Consider the following 20,000-nt stretch of genomic DNA (forward strand, 5'->3'; position numbering starts at 1 on the left):
TTGTTCCTGTTCACATCCTGAAGTTGAGGGAGGCTTTTCGCGAAAGAAAACAAAAACACAAAAAGAAGCTCGTAAAATCACAACAGCAAATTAGAAAAAGAAATGAAAGAAATACACACACACGCACACACACACACATAAATACACACACATATAAACAAGAGAATTTAGGTAAAATCAAAAACTGAGAAGAAAGATGAAGAAAGAGAGAAAGAGAGAGAGAGAGAGAGAGGGAGGAAGAGGAAAAAAGAAAAAGATGAAAGAAAGAGTAAAGAAAAAGACAAGAGAGAAAGAAAGAGTAGACTGTAGTAAACATCTAAACACACACACACACACAATTACCCATCCCCTCCACTGTACCCAAAGATAAACAGAAAAAAAATAATAGAACTGTGTGTGAGAAAACAGTAGTAGTAGTAGTAATAGTGGTTGTGGTGGTATTGTATTATTTGTATGTTGTTTTTGTGCATGTGTGCATGTGTGTGTGCATATGAGTGTGTGTATGTGTGCTATGTTTGTGTGTGTATGTGTGCTATGTTTGTGTGTGTATGTTGATGGTATGTGGCAGTAAGTTGAGTAAAAAATTATTTTGTCTAGTAAACAGAAATAAGATATGTATTCGTGTGTGTGTGTGTGTGTGTGTGTGTGTGTGTATGTGTGTGTGTGTGTATGTGTGTGTGTGTGTGTGTGTGTGTGTGTGTGTGTTTGCATGCATGTCTATAGATAGCTGAATAGATTGATAGGCTGATAGAGAGTGAATGGGAAAGGGTGACGAAGAGGAGCGAGAGAGATAGTTATGGAAGATGTGAGACTGTTGCTTTTAATAAAGTGAAAAAAGTGTCAGGAACAAAACAAAACAACAAAGTATGAAGAAACAAAACAGATAAAAAACAACATGCTGCTTCAACTATACTTTACTCTTTATCTTATCTAGAGTGATGAGACAGGGAGGAGGTGGGATAGCCAGAGTTGCAGTAAGAGGAGTAACCGGTGGGGAGTAGAACTTTGTGTATGTTATATAGTAAGAAAAACAAATGCACAAGGAATTATTACTATAGTAACCATAACAGTGGTGTTATTTCAGCCACATATGAAATGCAGGGATGGAAGAGTGAGAAAGGAAGAAAAGAAGGAAGATGAGAAGAGAGGAAGAAAAGCAGAAAAAGCTATGAAGAAAGAAAGAAAGAAAGATTTGAAGAAGGATCTGTTGATCTTCCATATGCATCCTGTCAGCACCAGAGTGCATGTGTTGTGTGCTGGGGTATGTTGTATGTGAGTAGGTGAGTGATTGCTGTTTGATTTTTGATTTGCGTGTATGTGGATGTGCACTTGTGCATTTATGTATGTGCATGTATACAGTTATGTGAGTGTGTATGTATGTGTGTGTATGTATTTGTGTCAGGTTGTTTTTAGTGCTATTGGTAACATGCAGTCCAGTACCACCTGTCACATGATTAAGCAGTTGATGATTAAAATGGCAACCCCTACTAAGTCTGCTTGCTAAGGAAGGTGAATTTCGTTGGACATCCTACTGGACAAAAAACAAAACCTATAAAAATGGGGTTGAACTCAGAAGAGTCAATGACCATCCAACAGTTGAGAGTAAGAGACTCTTAGACTCTTAGGGGAAGGAAAGCTCTGATGTAACACCTGAGACTTCGTTTGCATTCAATGATATAGACTAGTTCTACATCACTCTTCTTTTTGGGCAAATGTATATGTTTTTTACAGAATGGAACTGGCCCTTTGCAAAGCAGTCCTCTCTTTAAGAAGCTTCAGGTATTAGCATCACTTGATTTTTAACATCTCTATTATGTGTTGCATATTATGGCTGGGAATAGCTGAAAAAGGCTAAATACTCAGTGAAGAACTCCATGGTGGAATGGAGGCTTGTGTCAACGTGGTAAGCTCTCTGAACATCTGTTGCAAAAGGCGCCCATCATTACCATATCTGTGCAAAAGTATATAGGTTCATAGCAGGACTGAAAATCCACATCTGAGCTGCTCATGTTTAAGAGAATAATCAGTTAATAGCATTGTTTGAAATCAAGTTGCAGCTATCATGTATGTGTTTGTATATCACCACTACTCTCATCTCAAGCCATTCCTCATTTTCCCCATATAATCTTGCAACTGCTACCAATCAACCCTTCTTCACTTTCTGTCCCTAATCTCTTTTCTATTTGTCTTTTTGAGGACTCTGACATGTGATTACCGTCTTTATTTCTTTGTCCAACTTCACCCTGATTACTCTCACTGACTCTTAACCAATGCAAGGTAGCTGTGTATCTCCTCTGCATCATGTTCCTGTCCCTACATTCATACGTTACTCTCTCAGTATCTAATGCAAAGTCACCTCTCTTTCTATTATACTTTCACCCATAAAGCACCCAGTACACTCTGTAAAGTGGTTGGCGTTAGCCTGGGAACCCAGCCTTAAAAACCAGAACTTGCTGAACCATCCAACCTATGCCAGCATGGAAGATGATGATGATATATGTATATAAGTGTATCTCAAAAGTAACCACATATTTTGAAAAAAAGAATAGGAATTTATTAAAGGAGATTTATTAGATGATAAAGGAGACCTGTACTACTATATATGTTGAATCTCTTCATAACAGAGGAGCAAGAGATAATCTCAGTGCAGTCTGTGATCACATTCATCATCATCATCATCATCGTTTAACGTCCGCTTTCCATGCTAGCATGGGTTGGACGATTTGACTGAGGACTGGTGAAACCGGATGGCAACACCAGGCTCCAGTCTGATTTGGCAGAGTTTCTACAGCTGGATGCCCTTCCTAACGCCAACCACTCAGAGAGTGTAGTGGGTGCTTTTACGTGTCACCCGCACGAAAACGGCCACGCTCGAAATGGTGTCTTTTATGTGCCACCCGCACAAGCCAGTCCAGGGGCACTGGCAACGATCTCGCTCGAAAATCCTACAGGAGCCAGTCAGGCGGTATTGGCAACGGCCACGCTCAAAATGGTGCATCTCATGTGCCACCCGCACAAGAACCAGTCCAGGGGCACTGGCAACGATCTTACTTGGCTTGCCGGGTCTTCTCACGCACAGCCCATTTCCAAAGGTCTCGGTCCGTAGTCATCGCCTCGGTGAGGCCCAATGTACGAAGGTCTTGCCTCACCACCTCAGCCCAGGTCTTCCTGGGCCTACCTCTTCCACGGGTTCCCTCAACTGTTAGGGTGTGGCACTTTTTCACGCAGCTATCCTCCTCCATTCTCACCACATGTCCATACCAGCGCAATCGTCTCTCTTGCACGCCACAACTGATGCTTCTAATGTTCAGCTTTTCTCTCAAGATACTTACACTCTGACGGGTATTCACATTGACATTACACATCCAACGGAGCATACTGGCTTCATTCCTTGCGAGCTTACGTATGTCCTCAGCAGTTACAGCCCATGTTTCACTGCCATGTAGCATGGTTGTTCGTACGCATGCGTCATACAGTCTGCCTTTTACTCTGAGTGAGAGTCCCTTTGTCGCCAGCAGGGGTAAGAGCTCTCTAAACTTTGCCCAGGCTATTCTTATTCTAGCAGCTACACTTTCAGTGCACCCACCCCCACTACTAACTTGGTCGCCCAGATAGCGGAAGCTATCGACTACCTCTAGTTTTTCACCCTGGAATGAGATAGAAGTTGTTTCCTGTTTGTTTGCAGTCTTTATTGCACCTGAACATCTGCCACAAACAAAAACTAACTTGCTAGTTAACCTGCCTTTGATGTTGCTGCACCTCTTATGTGTCCATAGCTTGCACCGGGTACATCTTATAGAGTTACTACCTACTCCTTTTCTACATACTGAGCAGGGCCATCTACCTGAAGGGGTTTGTGTTTTATCTACCTTCCTACTTATTAGGATTTTGGTTTTAGCTAGGTTGACTCTAAGGCCCTTCAGTTCTAGACCTTGCTTCCACACCTGAAACTTCTCCTCTAGTTCTGATAGTGACTCCGCAATTAGGGCAAGGTCATCAGCATAGAGGAGCTCCCAGGGGCAACCTGTCTTGAACTCCTCTGTGATTGCCTGGAGGACTATGGTAAATAATAGGGGGCTGAGGACGGAACCTTGGTGGACCCCTACCTCTACCCGGAATTCATTGCTGTACTCATTTCCAACCCTCACCTTACTGGCCGCATCTCTGTACATGGCTCGCACAGCTCTCACTAGCCATTCTTCTATCCCAAGTTTCCTCATTGACCACCAGATAAGGGATCGGGGGACCCTGTCAAAGGCTTTCTCCATGTCAACGAAAGCCAGGTACAGAGGTTTATCCTTGGCTAGGTATTTCTCTTGCAACTGTCTCACTAGAAATAAGGCATCAGTAGTGCTTTTACCTGGCACGAACCCAAACTGCATCTCATCTAAATTGATTCGCTCCCTAATTAGTTGGGCTATGACCCTCTCTGTAACTTTCATAACCTGATCTAACAGCTTGATGCCTCTGTAATTATTTGTATCTAAAGCGTCCCCTTTACCTTTGTAGCAGTTGACTATGATGCTGCTACACCAGTCATAGGGTATGACTCCTTCGTGTATCACCTGGTTCGTAATACGGGTGACTAGGCTATAGCCAACACTGCCAGATATTTTGAGCATCTCTGCAGTGATTCCTGATGGGCCGGGGGCTTTCCCGGTCTTCATACTCTTAATTGCTTTATCTACCCTGGTACTATCAACTCGGATAGCTGGTCCCTCTATTGGGTCGACATAAGGCAGGCTCTCTTTCTCCCATTCATTCTCTTTATTAAGCAATCTATCGTAGTGGCATCTCCAGACCTCTTTCTTTGCATCCTCATTTAATGCAAGCGTACCATCATCCATGCGAACACATTTCTCTCCTACAACATCACTATTCTCTCTCCTACACTGTCTTGCAACCCGAAATACCTCGAGTCTTTGGTCCTCACGGCGCAGAACATTGGCAAATCTTTCCTTATCTGCTTCCCCTCTGGCTAAATAAACCTGTCGCCTAGCCTCCCTTCTGGCACATTGGTACAATTCCCTGCTACCACCGTTCTTCCAGTCCTTCCAAGCTTGTTTCTTTTGTCTAATAGCCCTGTCTACCTCCTTGTTCCACCACCACGTTACTCTGGGTTGGGAGGGGACCTTACACCACCCACAAATCTGGTCGGTGGCTTTCAACAGGTTGTCCCGCAGAAATGCTTCAAAAAACCAGACTTGTCATCCATGAACATTCACAAATTGGGAGATCAACTTGGGATGCTCCCAGGTCGCTTTATATGCATACAGTTCCAGTGGCACCAAGGGAGCACTGCTGTCATTTATGTTCAAAATTATTACTGGCTGAAAAATCCGTTTTGAACAAATGTATGGAGGTGGGACTTCTCTTGACGTGATTCTTAATGAATTATGTACTACATTCACCAGATTTCACCAGAAGTGTCTAAGGCATATATTAGATATCAGTTGGAAATCTTCTACATCATCATCATCATCATCATCGTTTAACATCCGCTTTCCATGCTAGCATGGGTTGGACGATCTATTTCTCATCCACTTTTTACCATAACATCATTCAACACCTTAGAGCAGGGGTTTTCAAACATTTTGACTTGCGGACCCCTTTATATTTCAGGCTTTACCCTTATAAATGCTTATGAAATTTATACATAAATATTTGCTTAAAATAACATATATTTTTACATTTATTTATTTAACAGTATTTAACAAATAGGTTTATTGTCAATTAAAAGATTTCGATTAAAAAACATATATAAAATCAAATTGCCCATAAAAAGTATTTGCTGTCCACGGACCCCCTGTCTTGTCCTTGCGGACCCCCTGTGGTCCGCAGACCACAGTTTGAAAACCCCTGCCTTAGAGTACTAAAAATATTTACAGCACATTTGGTATATCAGGAAAATGAAGCTGACTCTCTTTTTTTCTCTCATTGTATATAACTTTCTTTTTCTCCTTTCCCCAGCCTTTCTTCTCTCTCTCTCTCTCTCATTCAGATTCTTCTACCTTCAGCACATTGCCTCTCTCTCTCTCCCTCTCTCTCTCCCCCTCTCTCTCTCCCCCTCTCTCTCTTCTCTCTCCCATGTACTTTCTGTTCCACATAGCAAACAGAATTGAAAGACAAGGTTCATTAGAAGTAGACAAGATGAAAATAACAGACATGTAAACAAAATTACATCAACACATACATACAAACACAATTTACGTATACAGATAAATGCAAACCTCTACACGCATGTACACACACATGCTGATGATTAAAAATCTCTACACATGTATCTACATGTGCAGATGAACACAAACCCTCCACATATACACATCAATATATTAATACCAGTTCAGATAGTCATCAGATTGTGCACACAGTCTTTACATAACTAACTACTGCATATATAGGCAAACACCCACACACACACGAATGCACACACACACACACACACACATGCATACATGCATACACACACACACACACATAAAAACACATTTTTTTCTGTAAGATAATCAAAGTAGAAGTGTCTGTGACCTTTGCAACCATCTCAGACTGATGTGAGCCTGTGTAACTTGACATATATAAGAAAAAACTTTGGAGATTTAGGAATTCCAGAAGTTTGTTGTATAGGGGGAGGAATGACTGGGTAAGATTTTGAGGCTGGATCTGAGAGATTAAATGCAGTAGATGTTACAACAGGGTGGAGGTATATGTAGATAAGGAAGAATAAATATGCAAACAATTAGGCACACACACATATGTGTATATATAAACACACATCAAAGTAGATAACATAGAAAACAGGCAACACCCTACTCTCTCTTACTCTTTATTACCCTCTTACTCTCTCTCTCTCTCTCTCTCTCTCTCTCTCTCTCTCTCTCTCTGTTCACGTAAGTACACATATAACAGTGCTGTATAAAAGTATGTATCATATACAGACAGAAGCACATACACAAGGATCTATCTATCCATCTATCTATCTATCTATCTATCTATCTATCTATCTATCCATTCATCCAGTCACTTTTCATTCTAGCAAGGGTTTGATGGGTTGTGGTCCAAGTGAGATCTTATCCTGAGTTACTGATCTTGTATATTCAATTTTCAGCTTGTTTTCCATGGTTTGAAGCTCTTTCTAACACCAACTGCTTTAAAACATGTACTGGGTGTGTTTTATTGTGGCACCAGCACTAGAGAAGTTGTCATGTCCTCTATGTTCTCTTTGCTCATTCACCAACCACTTTATAAATTGTACTGAGTGCATTTTATTGTGACACTAGCACAAGTGAGGTTGCTTCATGGATAACAAAATGAGGCACATGACCAAACCACTAGCAGTTCCTTTTAAACAAGCATTGCTGAAGGGCTGACCTGGACTGAACAGCAACAAAATGCTTATGGTAGATTTGAACATATAGACCATGAGTACATTGTCCAATGTCTCTCATGACTTTATTTACAAACTCTCTCTCTCTTTCTCCCCTACATTCAAACACTCTTAATAGTTTCTGGTTATATGAATAGACAAATGTCTTAGAAAATGTCAATTTTAAAAAGCCTACAGGATTTTAGCAAACAAAAAGACCACCATTGAACACAAATGTGATACCATTTTCCATTACAAAAATGACAATTGTGCTTTTATAACTTCAACAGAACCTTTTACTCACCGATAATGTTGTATAGAGAAGCAAACTGAGAAGCTAAAGAATTACCGTCTCAGTGATTGAATTTGAAAGCATTGTAGCAATTAAGAAATGTGTCAATCATTCCATTTTTAATTACTTCTGTAACAACACTGAGGGGATTATCGGTATGTGGAAACATATGCCTATTCCCAGAAAAGAACAAAACTAGAATACATAAATGTTGTTATGATGATTTCACAAAGCATTTATCCTGAATATTTGCAGGTATATCTTCTCAAAAGTACCAAATTCTTTTTATGTGAGGAACGAAAATCTTCATGTATGTTTTAATTTGTAAACAACAACAACAACAAAAAGAATAACAAAGAAAAAGAAGAAGAAGAAGAAGAAGAAGAAGAAGAAGAAAAAGAAGAAGAAGAAGAACAACAACAACAACAACAACAACAACAACAATAATCATCCTTTCTACTATAGGCACAAGGCCTGAAATTTGGAGGAGCGGGGATAGTCGATTTCATCGACCCTAGTATCTCACTGGTACTTAATTCATCAACTCTGAAGAGATGAAAGGCAAAGTCGACCATGGCAGAATTTGAACTCAGAGTATAGCTATAGGTGAAATACTGCTAAGCATTTCATCCAGGGTGCAAACAATTCTGCCAGCTCGCCGCCTTCATAATAATAATAATAATAATAATAATAATAATTTAGGAAGGGCATCCAGCTGTAGAAACTCTGCTAAATCAGATTGGAGCCTGGTATAGCCATCTGGTTCACCAGTCCTCAGTCAAATCATCCAACCCATGCTAGCATGGAAAGCGGACATTAAATGATAATGATGATGATGATGAATTCTTTTGGAATTTTTGGCACATGACCAACAATTTCTGAGGGAAGGGAGAAGTCAATTACATTGATCTCAGTACTTAACTAGTACATATTTTATCGACCCTGAGAGGATATGAGGCAAAGTTGACCTCAGTAGCATTTGAACTCAGAATGTAAAACCAGAAGGAATGCTGCTAAGAATTTTGTCTGGTGTGCTAATGGTTCTGCCAGTCAGAACAATAATTACTGTTTCTGATTTAGACACAAAACCAACAATTTTGAGGGGAAGGGTTTAGACAATACTATTGACTTTAGTACTTGATTGGTACTTTATTTTCCGACTTTGGAAGAAAGAAAGCCAAAGCTGACCTTAACAGCATTTGAACTCAGAATGTAAAGAGCCAAAACAAATACTGTTTATGTGTTTTGTCTGATGCTCTAATGACTCTTCTACCTCACTGCCTTGTTGTTGCTATTGTTGTGATGATAGTGATGGTGGAGGTGGTGGTGGTGATAGTGATGGTGGTGGTGATGATAGTGATAGTGGTGGTGGTAGTGGTGGTTTCAAATTTTGGCATTATGCCAGAGAATTTCTAGGGACGGGAGTAATCAATTATATAAACCCTAATACTTGACTGGTACTTTATTTTATTGAACCTGAAAGGAGGAAAGGCAAAGTTGATCTTAGTGAGATTTGAACTCAGAATGTAAAGAGTCACAATAAATGCTACTAAGCAATTTGTCAGATGCACCAACGATTTTGCTGACTGGCCACCTTGATGATGATGCTGCTGCTGCTGCTGCTGATGATGATGATGATTATGATGATGATAACGACAGTGATGATGATGATGATGATAAGACTGTTTTCTTTATTTATTGCTAAAGGTTCACAAAAATCATTGGGAATGGTACAGGACAGTACAATGTGGGGTTATATAAAGAAGTGTGTAAAAAATAGAAAAAAAAAACAAACAACACTATCAATTCTAACAATGAATAATTCTTCAAAAGAGGAGACTTCTTAGGGCTGCTCATGGAAACCCCACAAAACTACTCTTGTCCTGACCACTAGAGCAAGAGCCCTCTCCACATTGTCTTCATTTAATGTACAGGTGCATGCTCAGAAGAGGCCTAATCACTTGGACCATTCACCAACCTTTCAACAAAATTGCTAAGAGGCTGCGCAACTCTCACTTTCCTTTTTCAAGTTAAACTTGAGAAAGTTGATGAGGGCATGGCCTAAGCAGAAAGTATCTATCTTCAGCTCTTTCAACCTGATCCATCACCCAACCTCCTTCACTCAGGCCACCAGACAAATAAACACAGCTTGCCCTTCCCAGCCAAAGGAAGGTGGTGGGAAAATCTTCAGAATGAACTGAGCTGATAGCCAGATCTGTCCTCCATGTAACAGCAGGTGTTCGAACAGAAACCCACAAATCAGCAATGCTCGGGCACTGGACAAGAGTAACAATTGATAATTTCTGTTGTTTTTCTTGTTGTTGTCACAGTTGTACTTTTAAAGATTAGCAAGCAATGAGATTATACATATCAATTTTGCCTGTTTTGTTGAGAAAGATGCAATCATTAGTTCAGACTGACAAGCATAAGCAATATATATATATATATATATATATATATATATATATATATATATATATATATATGTACACACACACAATAAGTATGTATGTATATTATCAAGATAATATCCTAGTCATGACAAAGTTTCTCAGGATGTCAAAGTACTCCTACAATATGAGTATATCTGAGTATTGGTGGTAGGTGTAGGAGAAATGACACAGTTGCTTTATCATAAAAAGTGTGCTGTTTCAACTCCATAGCGTTCTTAGTTGTATTGTCTTCCCTTTCAGTATAAAATAGCTGGGCTACTTACCAGCTGTACAATGTAACCTACAACTTAGCTGGTACTGTAACAGTAACAGCAGCAGTGGTAAATGTACTGTTAGTAAACAATGATTGTCTGTAAACACGGGAATTTTTGCATTAATTTTTGCATGCTTAAATTACCTTCATATATTGTTGTATTTCGGGATGGTCATTTTATTTATTCATTATTTTTTTTTTGCTAAAAAAAACAACACATGCAGTATTTTTTTTTCCCTTCACTCGTTTATTACTTTTATTTTATTATTTTAATGCCTGTCCATTGTCTGAAAATCTTTCATCACACATCTGTGACCCCTTCAGCTACACCTTTCATTTCTGTGTGTGTTCTTGCTTCACTTATTCCATTATTCTTGTTCCTTATTCTAATAATACTGCAATGATATAATGTTTTCATTAATAATTAAGGGAGTCACTTGAAATGATCATAATGAATTGACACCTGTACATCTTTGTTACTCATTTATATATATATATATATATATATGTATGTATGAGTGTATGTGTGTGTGTGTGTGTGTTGTTTAATACTATCACCACCTCCACCTTTTTTTTCTTCTTATTTCCTATTTCTTTAAAAATTGCCAACAAAATGTTTGTAAATTTGACCAAGGTCAGTCAATAGGTGCCTGGGGAGACTGACAGTTGCCTTTAGTACAAGGTGAAATATTCAGTAATATTTCAACAGGACGTTAGAACTAAGGCATGCAAAACTAAAAGACTAGAACAATTTATTCCTATTCCATCAATCACTTCTCTGACTACACTGCAAATAACAAACTGAATTTTCTGCACTAACAAGTTTCATGCCTGCAGCCTTCACCAAAGTGAGAGGTGTTTAGTCTAACAATATGTTTGATTGTTTGTTATGTTTAAAACTTCAGCGAGAAAAGTAAACATTTAAAGCTATACCTTCTCCTTCACTCTTTGTTCAGCTCTGTCATTTATTTATTCTCTTTTCTTTCTTTTTCAGTTTTCCACTGACTTTCTCTAAATACTGTGAATAAACAAGTACTTCTATAGATTTTTTTCAGTTCAATTCAGCTTGATGTCTTTTTTTTAGAATACAAATATGAGGAAGAGTTAGGGTTAATAAAAGCTTCTTTCATTAGGCACACAACACATTGTGATAATAAAATAACAAGGGGAAGATCGTACAATTGCGTGACATTTATGCTTTTTCAAAGACATCTTTAAAAAAACAAAAAACAAAACAGGAAATATGTTTAGAGTAAACTGTTGCAAATTTATGATTTTGAAATCTGTGGCAAACTTTGAACTTGTGACCTACAAACATAGTTGTTTCATGCCATTTATAGATGATAGAGAGAAGAAACATGTAGAATGTCTAATTGACATGTTGGTAAACTATAGATCTATGACGTCAAACATACGGTACCATTGTGTCATTGTACCAGTATGCTGCTTCTCTGTAACAATGTGAGTTATGCAGAGGAAGGATATGTTGAATGAGTGGTTGAGGTGTTGGGTTACAAGCTCAGAAGTCAAAAGTCAAAAACCTTTCAATTTCTGGCTGATGTCCTCACTTACCTCTACAATAGCAGCTTCTGTTCTGCAAATGTTCCTAAGACACTCATAGAAAACAATAACTGATGCTGTTGCATATTCTCCACTCAACTGTGCCTTTATGAGCTAATAAAGGAGTTTCTATGTAGTTACTGCACAAGCTAGAAATAGTCTCCCTCAAAATGCACTCTGCCATCTCAAAAACAAGAAATCAGAAAGACACATTGGATAATGAAATGCTACACACAGCTGCCACCATCATTGCCACCAGCAGAAGCAACATTAAATTAAAATTCTATATCATTAGATTAAATGTTTATTGTATGCCAGTCTATACTGTCTTCAGGTAAGGGTACACAGGGCAGCTGTCTGGAGGCCAATCAGGCCTTGTGGGTCCAACGCTAATCTATGTATGCAGTGGGATGCTCTCAATAAATAAATGCTATAGGCCCTTGTGCATTGTTTTGCTTGGTTATAGTGTTAAGATGGTTCTTATAACTATGAAATGTGGGCAACTAATATGATGGAAGTGCAGTGACTGGGAAAGAATACAATCCAGTCATGAATACAATCTGACTCCTCTTTCTCTACCTCCACTAATGTTTTTTCTTTATACTTGAGTATAATGCTACTCACTAATTTTGGTCCTGATCATCATCATCATCATAATCGTTTAATGTCCGCTTTCCATGCTAGCATGGGTTGGATGATTTGACTGAGGACTGGCAGCCAGAAGTCTGCACCAGGCTCCAATCTGATCTGGCAGAGTTTCTACAGCTGGATGCCCTTCCTAACGCCAACCACTCTGAGAGTGTAGTGGGTGCTTTTACGTGCCACCGGCACGAGGGCCAGTCACACGGTACTGGCAACGGCCACGCTCAAAAAGGTGTTTTTTACATGCCACCTGCATGGGTGCCAGTCCAGCGGCACTGGCAACGACCTCGCTCGAATGATTTTCTAATGTGCCACCAGCACAAGTGCTAGAAGGCAATGCTAGTAACGATGTTTATTAAATTTCTCACATTTTACTGCAGTGGGACCAAACCCAGAACCAAGTGGTTGGAAAACAATCTAGTTACCACACATGCCACAGATGCATCTATTAATGAATGTAATATTAATTAATCAACATTTTTTTGGTTTATTACTATAAGTACTCTAGCACCCACTTTGCAAAAGATAACTTTAATCTACTTTCCATAAAAATTGACCAGTGGTTCACACCCCCATACTCTCTCCAAACCTTTACTACCCCTACCCTGAAAATTCTTACAAACTAATTAAGACCTGTGATAATTATGTGACCTACTTAATAGATTATGTGGCACAGGGCTACTTACTAAGTAAAGCTAGTCCTCACTAATAGACCATTTCCCTCAGAAGTACTATTGGCTTTATCAAGTACGTCTGATAAAGCCAAGAGTACATCTGAGGGAGCCTCAATATGGCCACTTAACCTGCTAGAAATAGTAACCTAATCTGCCCCTAAATTACACCTGATAATCTTAAATTTAGAAAGGCATTGAACAAATGAAGAAAAGTAGTGTTTGATATAGAAAACAACAGACGAGATGATCAAAGCTGGAACACATTTGAGGACATGTCTGTTCCATTGATGGTCAAGACCACTTTTTCACATAGGTTCATAAAACACACACACACACAGGTACATACATTCACATATTCTATAACAGAGAGAGAGAGAGAGAGAGAGAGAGAAGGGGGATTGTATGGTGGTTGTGGTGATGGTGGTGGGGTTGGGTGGGATGAGTTGTGGTAGTAGTGGTGGCAATGATAGAAGTTGAAGTTGTGAAGATAGTGGTGATGGTGGTAGTAATGATGGTGGTGGTAATGATGGTGGTGGTAATGATGGTGGTTGTTTTGATGATGCTGATTGGTGGTGATAATAGTGAAAGTGGTTGTGCTTGTTGGCAGTGCTAGTATACAACAATGTTATTACTTTCCATTACTTACCAGTGGAATGGATGTGTCCCAGGAGAGAGGAGTCTGGTTACAAAAAAGGTGCAGGTAGATGTTTAATGCATTATGGTCATCTAGTTTTATTCTCTGTCAGTTAAATGATGTTTCTGCTGTGCACCACAACAAGGACAATGGAAAAAGATCAGATTGTGACAAACATGAAAGTATTTCTCATCTCTCTTTAATTGTTAAGATCTTTGCTTAAACCTTTATATTGACAGAATCATTAATCAATCCCAGTTGATGAACATTCTTGTCTACATTGAGAATCTGAGTACCTACAGATCAAGTCATGATATAAGGCAGTGCTTCTCAAACTATCTGATATGGTTTACTGGCAGTTTTTTTTCCCAATGTGTCAGGGACCGGTGATATTTCTTAATAATATAAATTTATACTGGAAACAATATATGTAATCAATTGCAGCGTGGAAAGTGTTTATAAGCCATTTAAAATAACACACAAAAACCGTTAGATTCACTTCAACATTTAAATTTAATTTGTCAAAATATTTTTGTCACTTTGAGACTGTGACCTGTTAGCACAGAATTTTGTCAGTGAACAGGTCGCGGTCTCAATGTGACGAAAATATTTTGACAAATTAAATTTAAATGTTGAAGTGAATCTAACGGTTTTTGTGTTATTTTAAATGGCTTATAAACACCTTCCATGCAGCAATTGTTTTCGTTCCAGCACACAATCTCAGATTAGGTCACTTACTATGCAAGTACATCTCCGTAATATATATAATGAATATAATAAAAGTTGACAATTTTTTAATCTTATATTTATTTTGTTAACAAATAATACAATATTACATAAGCATTTTATAAGCATTTTGTAATGTTTCTTTCTTTTCTAGAAACTCGCCACGTACCGGCAACTGATGGCTCGCAGACTGGCGCCGGTCCACAGACTACCATTTTGAGTAGCACTGAAGTAAAAGGATATGTCTATCAGCTTGTACTGATGAGTTCCATAACCCATTTGGTTTCAGGGTTCTTACAGAAGGACTTGTTTGAGAGTTAAGTGCCCTGGCCCTGTATATGATGCAATGTTGGCAACTGGATGTTAAATATTGATCTCTTATCTAGTATCAGATGCTATGCATGCTGAAGAAACTTATTAGAACTTTCTGCTCTAAAAGACATTTGGTAGAAATCTGTAAGCCAAATGTGGAGACAATCCTCGCCAAATTAGCTTCAGCTTGTGAGTTGCCATTGAAATCCACTCCCTTCTATTAAATCTGTCATGAACATCAGCACCATTACTATTGGAAATGGGATATCATCATGAATAGCTAAAGACATTTTTGTATATGGCAGTCTGTCATTGATATAGGAACAAACTTGATGTGACATTAAATACCAAGATAAATATCTAAAAGATAGTAACAGTTGCCCTTTGGGTGAGCCAATGAGAAGACACTCTATGCAGTTGCTTGGCTACTAGAAATAACAGCCAAATTTCCATTTAATCATTCTCAACCATTGAGTAAAAGAATGTAGTCCTAGATACTCTAAATGGTTGGAAGGGCACAGAATGCTTTTTATCATAGGTGTGTTTGATTGTGGTTGACTTGAAGTTAAGTAACAACCACCCACAAATGGGTTGTAGAGTGTTGAAGTTTGAACACAAAACACTAATAATAAAGTTCTTGAAAGCTTCTAAAACAATATTTGTGAGCCATATGTGGTATCTCATAAAGGGATAAAATTGTAGTAACGTCATATGGCGCCAAAAAGGCATAGTCACCATTATTGCACCTTTAACCACGCATGCGTGGATTTCAATATCCAAGCGTTCTCGCTTCTATTCTATCTCTTACCATGCCAGACAGCGACCAAGCAAGGCGTCTCAACAAGCTCTCTCATTGAGTGTGGTTGAACCAAGTTGTCTCTCCAACGATTCAACTCAAGGGACAGTACATCTACATTCAGACGTCTCAGTAACACAGACTTTCCCACACAGGAGGCTACTCAGAAACCGGACAATTGGAGGCTGTCCATTTTACCTCTAAAAATAAATATTGTTGTTGTTGATCAGTTTGGAGTTCTGCGTTCCGTTCAATACCTAATATAATATAGGAAAGTCAGGTGTACATCTAATGATGTGTAACCCACTTTCCTAAAAGATTATGATCATTATCAGATACAAAATTAGAGGAATTAAAAATTTGCTTATCACCTAGATTGTCATGCTGTGTTTATTCTGAAATAGTCTAGAATAAACTAGCAAGTCTGGGACAGTGAGATCCCAAAATCACTTACATAAATAGTAGGATCTTGGTTAATTTCAGCTACAAGCAGCAGGAAATTATGAAGACCAGGTAACTGAATGATAAGGTTTGGGACACTCAGTTTTTTGAGTGGGAAGTATTGAGATAGACACATGTGTTTCTGGAGATTCTTCTCAGAGTCTGTAAAACAGAGTTTCCAGCATTTTGGCGTGGATTAGAAGAATTCACCAGAATAGCATGACACATGGAATTAATGATAGAAAACTTTTACAGAGTTGCTATATTAAAGGCTGGCAAAAATCCACATCTGTTGGCAGAAATCTACATGTTTTGATATGAATTCACATGGATTGATATAGATCTAAATGTATAGACATAGACTAAAGTGTGTTGGCATAAACCCACATGGACTGACATAAACCTATATATATTGCTATAGTCCTTCATATGTTGATATAGCCTCATATGCATTGATATAATGCTACATATGTTTGCATAGATGAACATTTGTTGGAGCAGACCCCACAATGAAAGTATTTCATATGGTCAAAACTATCCTGCTAGAAGTAGCAGTCAAATTCCCCATTATAATCTTTTCATCTTAAAAAAAACACAAAGCTAGACACAGTGGGTGATGTAGCCATAAATATTTCTAAAGAGATGTGATGGTTATGGTTGGAGTGCCTTTAATTATTGGGTTTACTCAATCATCATTGTTGTTATTGTTATTGTCATCATCGTCATCGTCGTCGTCGTCTTCATCATCATCATCATCACAACTGTCTTCAACAGCAGCACCATTACCACCAACAATAACACTGCCACCTCCACTGCCATTACCACCTCTGCTGCTGCTGCTGCCGCCGCATCCACCACCACCACCACCACCACCACCACCAATTCTCATACAGTAGTCACCTCCCACACACATTGGGTTTGCTATCATAATTCTTTATTTACAAATAAAATCCTACTCAACATGCTTCAACCACAATTCATTTCACATCGTGAATATATGGTATCACACATGCACGTACATGCACACACACACACACACACACACACACACACACACACAGATGCACAAATGTACTTACCTCACACTCATGTACATATGTGCATGCACACAAGTATACACACATGCACACAAGTATACACACATGCACACAAGTATACACACATGCACACACAGGCATAAACAAACACATGAAGACCAACCTCACCAATAGAAGTGCACCTGACTGTATTTCCTCACAGATGTAACATGAGGTTTTCATGTGAGTCTGGCGTGTTGTGCTCATCTTAACAGTGGCAGAGCAAACAAGCAGACGAATAGGGAGATACATAAGTAAATTAATTAATAAATACATCATACATTCATACACACATATATTCATTAATATAGAGATACAACACACACACATATATATATATATATATATATATATATATATATATATATATATATATATATATATATGTATGTATATATGGAGTGGTCCATAAAGTAGGTTTACAGTTACAGTTATCACGTAGGCACTATAAATTAAAAAAAATATATTTTATTACATTTAAATTTCTATCTTGCAATTAACTAAATTAGCATAGAATAATGGTTTCATATTTTTTTTATAATTAAGATCTAAATTGTTAATAAATGAATGCGAAAGAGACGGTTGAGTAACTGTAAACCTACTTTTGGGCCACCCTGTATATATATATATATATATATATATATATATATATATATATATATATATATATATATATATATATCTATATATATATATATATATATATATGTATATATATGTATGTATGTATATATATATATATATATATATATATATATACACATACAAGCATACACACACTTATATATACATACACATGCACACACACATATACACATATACATTTACTACATATATACATATATATAAATACACACACACATACATACATACATACATACATACATACATACATACATACATACATACATACAGTGCCTAAATATCAATCTTGAGAAATTAGGCTTTTCAAAACCAGAAAGGAGAAAGCTAATTTGAAGACAACAGATCCAATCCATCACTGGAACTGTAAAAATCTGTAAAACTTTCCAGACGTTTATCATTTAAATATATATGAGATTATCTAGATATGTGACTATATGCATGAGAATACATACATATACATAAAGAAAAATATACAAATCTGCACATACATACAAACAAAAATACCCTGTTGTTGATGTTGAAATTCCAATGAAATTAGAAACCGACTCTTTCTCTATTGACAAGAAATCTTGAAATAAAACTGAACAATGACATACACACATACATATATTATAGGTATATATCTACACACAAAAATAAGAGCAGAACATATATATACATATGTATACATGAATCTAAAATATATAAAAGTTTTCCGATTTGAGTTTCCTAGAATGAACATGTACACACAACTGTGTTCTTCTGGAATGCATAGACATGCATACATAGAGAGTAATCACATGATCACATGCACATGTAATCAAAGGAGACATAAGACCTGTCAAGCTAAGTGAAATCGTTGGTGTGGCAGCTGCCCTTGCCAGTTGACCAGCATCTGTGCCGGTGGCATGTAAAAAGCAGTGTTTGAGTGCGTGGCAGATGCCAGTTTCACATCAATGGCCCCCATGCTGGTGGCATGTAAAAAGCAACCACTACACTCTTGGAGTGGTTGGCATTAAGAAGGGCATCCAACCATAGAAACAATGCCAAACCAGATTGAAACCTAGTGTAGCTCCCTGGCTTACCTGTTTTCAGTGAAACAGCCAACCCATGCCAGCATGGAAAATGGACATTAAATGATGATGATGATGCACGGCTATTACATAAGAAAAAATACATGTTAACATACTTATCTATAAATCATCATCATCATCGTTTAACGTCTGCTTTCCATGCTGGCATGGGTTGGATGATTTGACTGAGGACTGGCGAACCAGATGGCTGCACCAGGCTCCATTCTGATCTGGCAGGGTTTCTACAGCTGGATGCCCTTCCTAACGCTAACCACTCCGAGAGTGTAGTGGGTGATTTTACGTTCCACTGGCATGAGGGCCAGTCACACGGTACTGGCAATGGCCATGCTCAAATGGTGTTTTTTACGTGCCACCTGCACAGGAGCCAGTCCAGCGGCACTGGCAATGAGCTCGCTCAAATGTTTTTTCATGTGCCAGTAAGGCGATGCTGGTAACGATCACACTCAAATAGTGCTTTTTATGTGCCACCGGCATAGAAGCCAGACAGCTACTCTGGCAATGATCACGCTCGGATGGTGCTGTTAGCACTCCACTGGCACAGGTGCCAGCCATCGAATTTGGTTCACTTTTGATCTCACTTGCCTCAACAGGTCTTCGCAAGCAGGGTTTAGTGTCCAATGAAGGAAAAGTTGGCACAGGTACATATATGTACCAGTGAAAGTCAGGCTGGTTTTTATCTTTCAAATTTTATTTTTTTCACATATTCAGAAATTCAGAAATTGTAATTGATACAAAAAGTAAAAAATTAAAGAAAAGAGCCATGTAACTTTGCTTGAGCTCTATGAAGAATTTAAATGAATTGCAAAGAAAAGCACGCATTAGTTTATATACACCTAAACATAGAATACGCAAACAAACATGTCTGCAAACATGCACACATACACACATGGTAAGAAGTTTGTTTCCCAGCCACATGAGTCTGTGTTCAGGCCCACTGTCTGAGACCTTTGGCAAATGTCTTCTACTGTACCCATGGGCTGGCCAAAGTGGATCTTGTAGACAGAAACTGAAAGAACCCAATTGTTTGTATGTATGTATATACATATGTGTGTGTGTGTGT

The 20,000-nt window shown here is 38.3% G+C and overlaps 1 protein-coding gene across 12 annotated transcripts in view; it reads right to left on the reverse strand.

The window, feature by feature from the left end:
* Positions 1-20,000, reverse strand: part of LOC106876760 (uncharacterized) — a 72,544-nt gene that overhangs the window by 40,120 nt on the left and 12,424 nt on the right. For 4 of the 12 annotated variants that reach the window (XR_016241414.1, XR_016241411.1, XR_016241412.1 and 1 more), the window contains exon 1: positions 1-5,014. This exon is cut by the window's left edge and continues 197 nt beyond it. The exons of 3 other annotated variants lie outside the window; for them this stretch is intronic. The gene's annotated coding sequence lies outside the window, so the exon portion shown is untranslated. Of the gene's footprint in view, positions 5,015-20,000 lie in introns of those variants that run through there. 5 more of the 12 variants (XM_089350495.1, XM_052966942.2, XM_052966945.2 and 2 more) reach the window with 4 other exon arrangements.

Source organism: Octopus bimaculoides, chromosome 4 (genome assembly GCF_046866305.1).
Source record: "Octopus bimaculoides isolate indiv1 chromosome 4, ASM4686630v1, whole genome shotgun sequence".
NCBI lineage: Eukaryota > Metazoa > Mollusca > Cephalopoda > Octopoda > Octopodidae > Octopus > Octopus bimaculoides.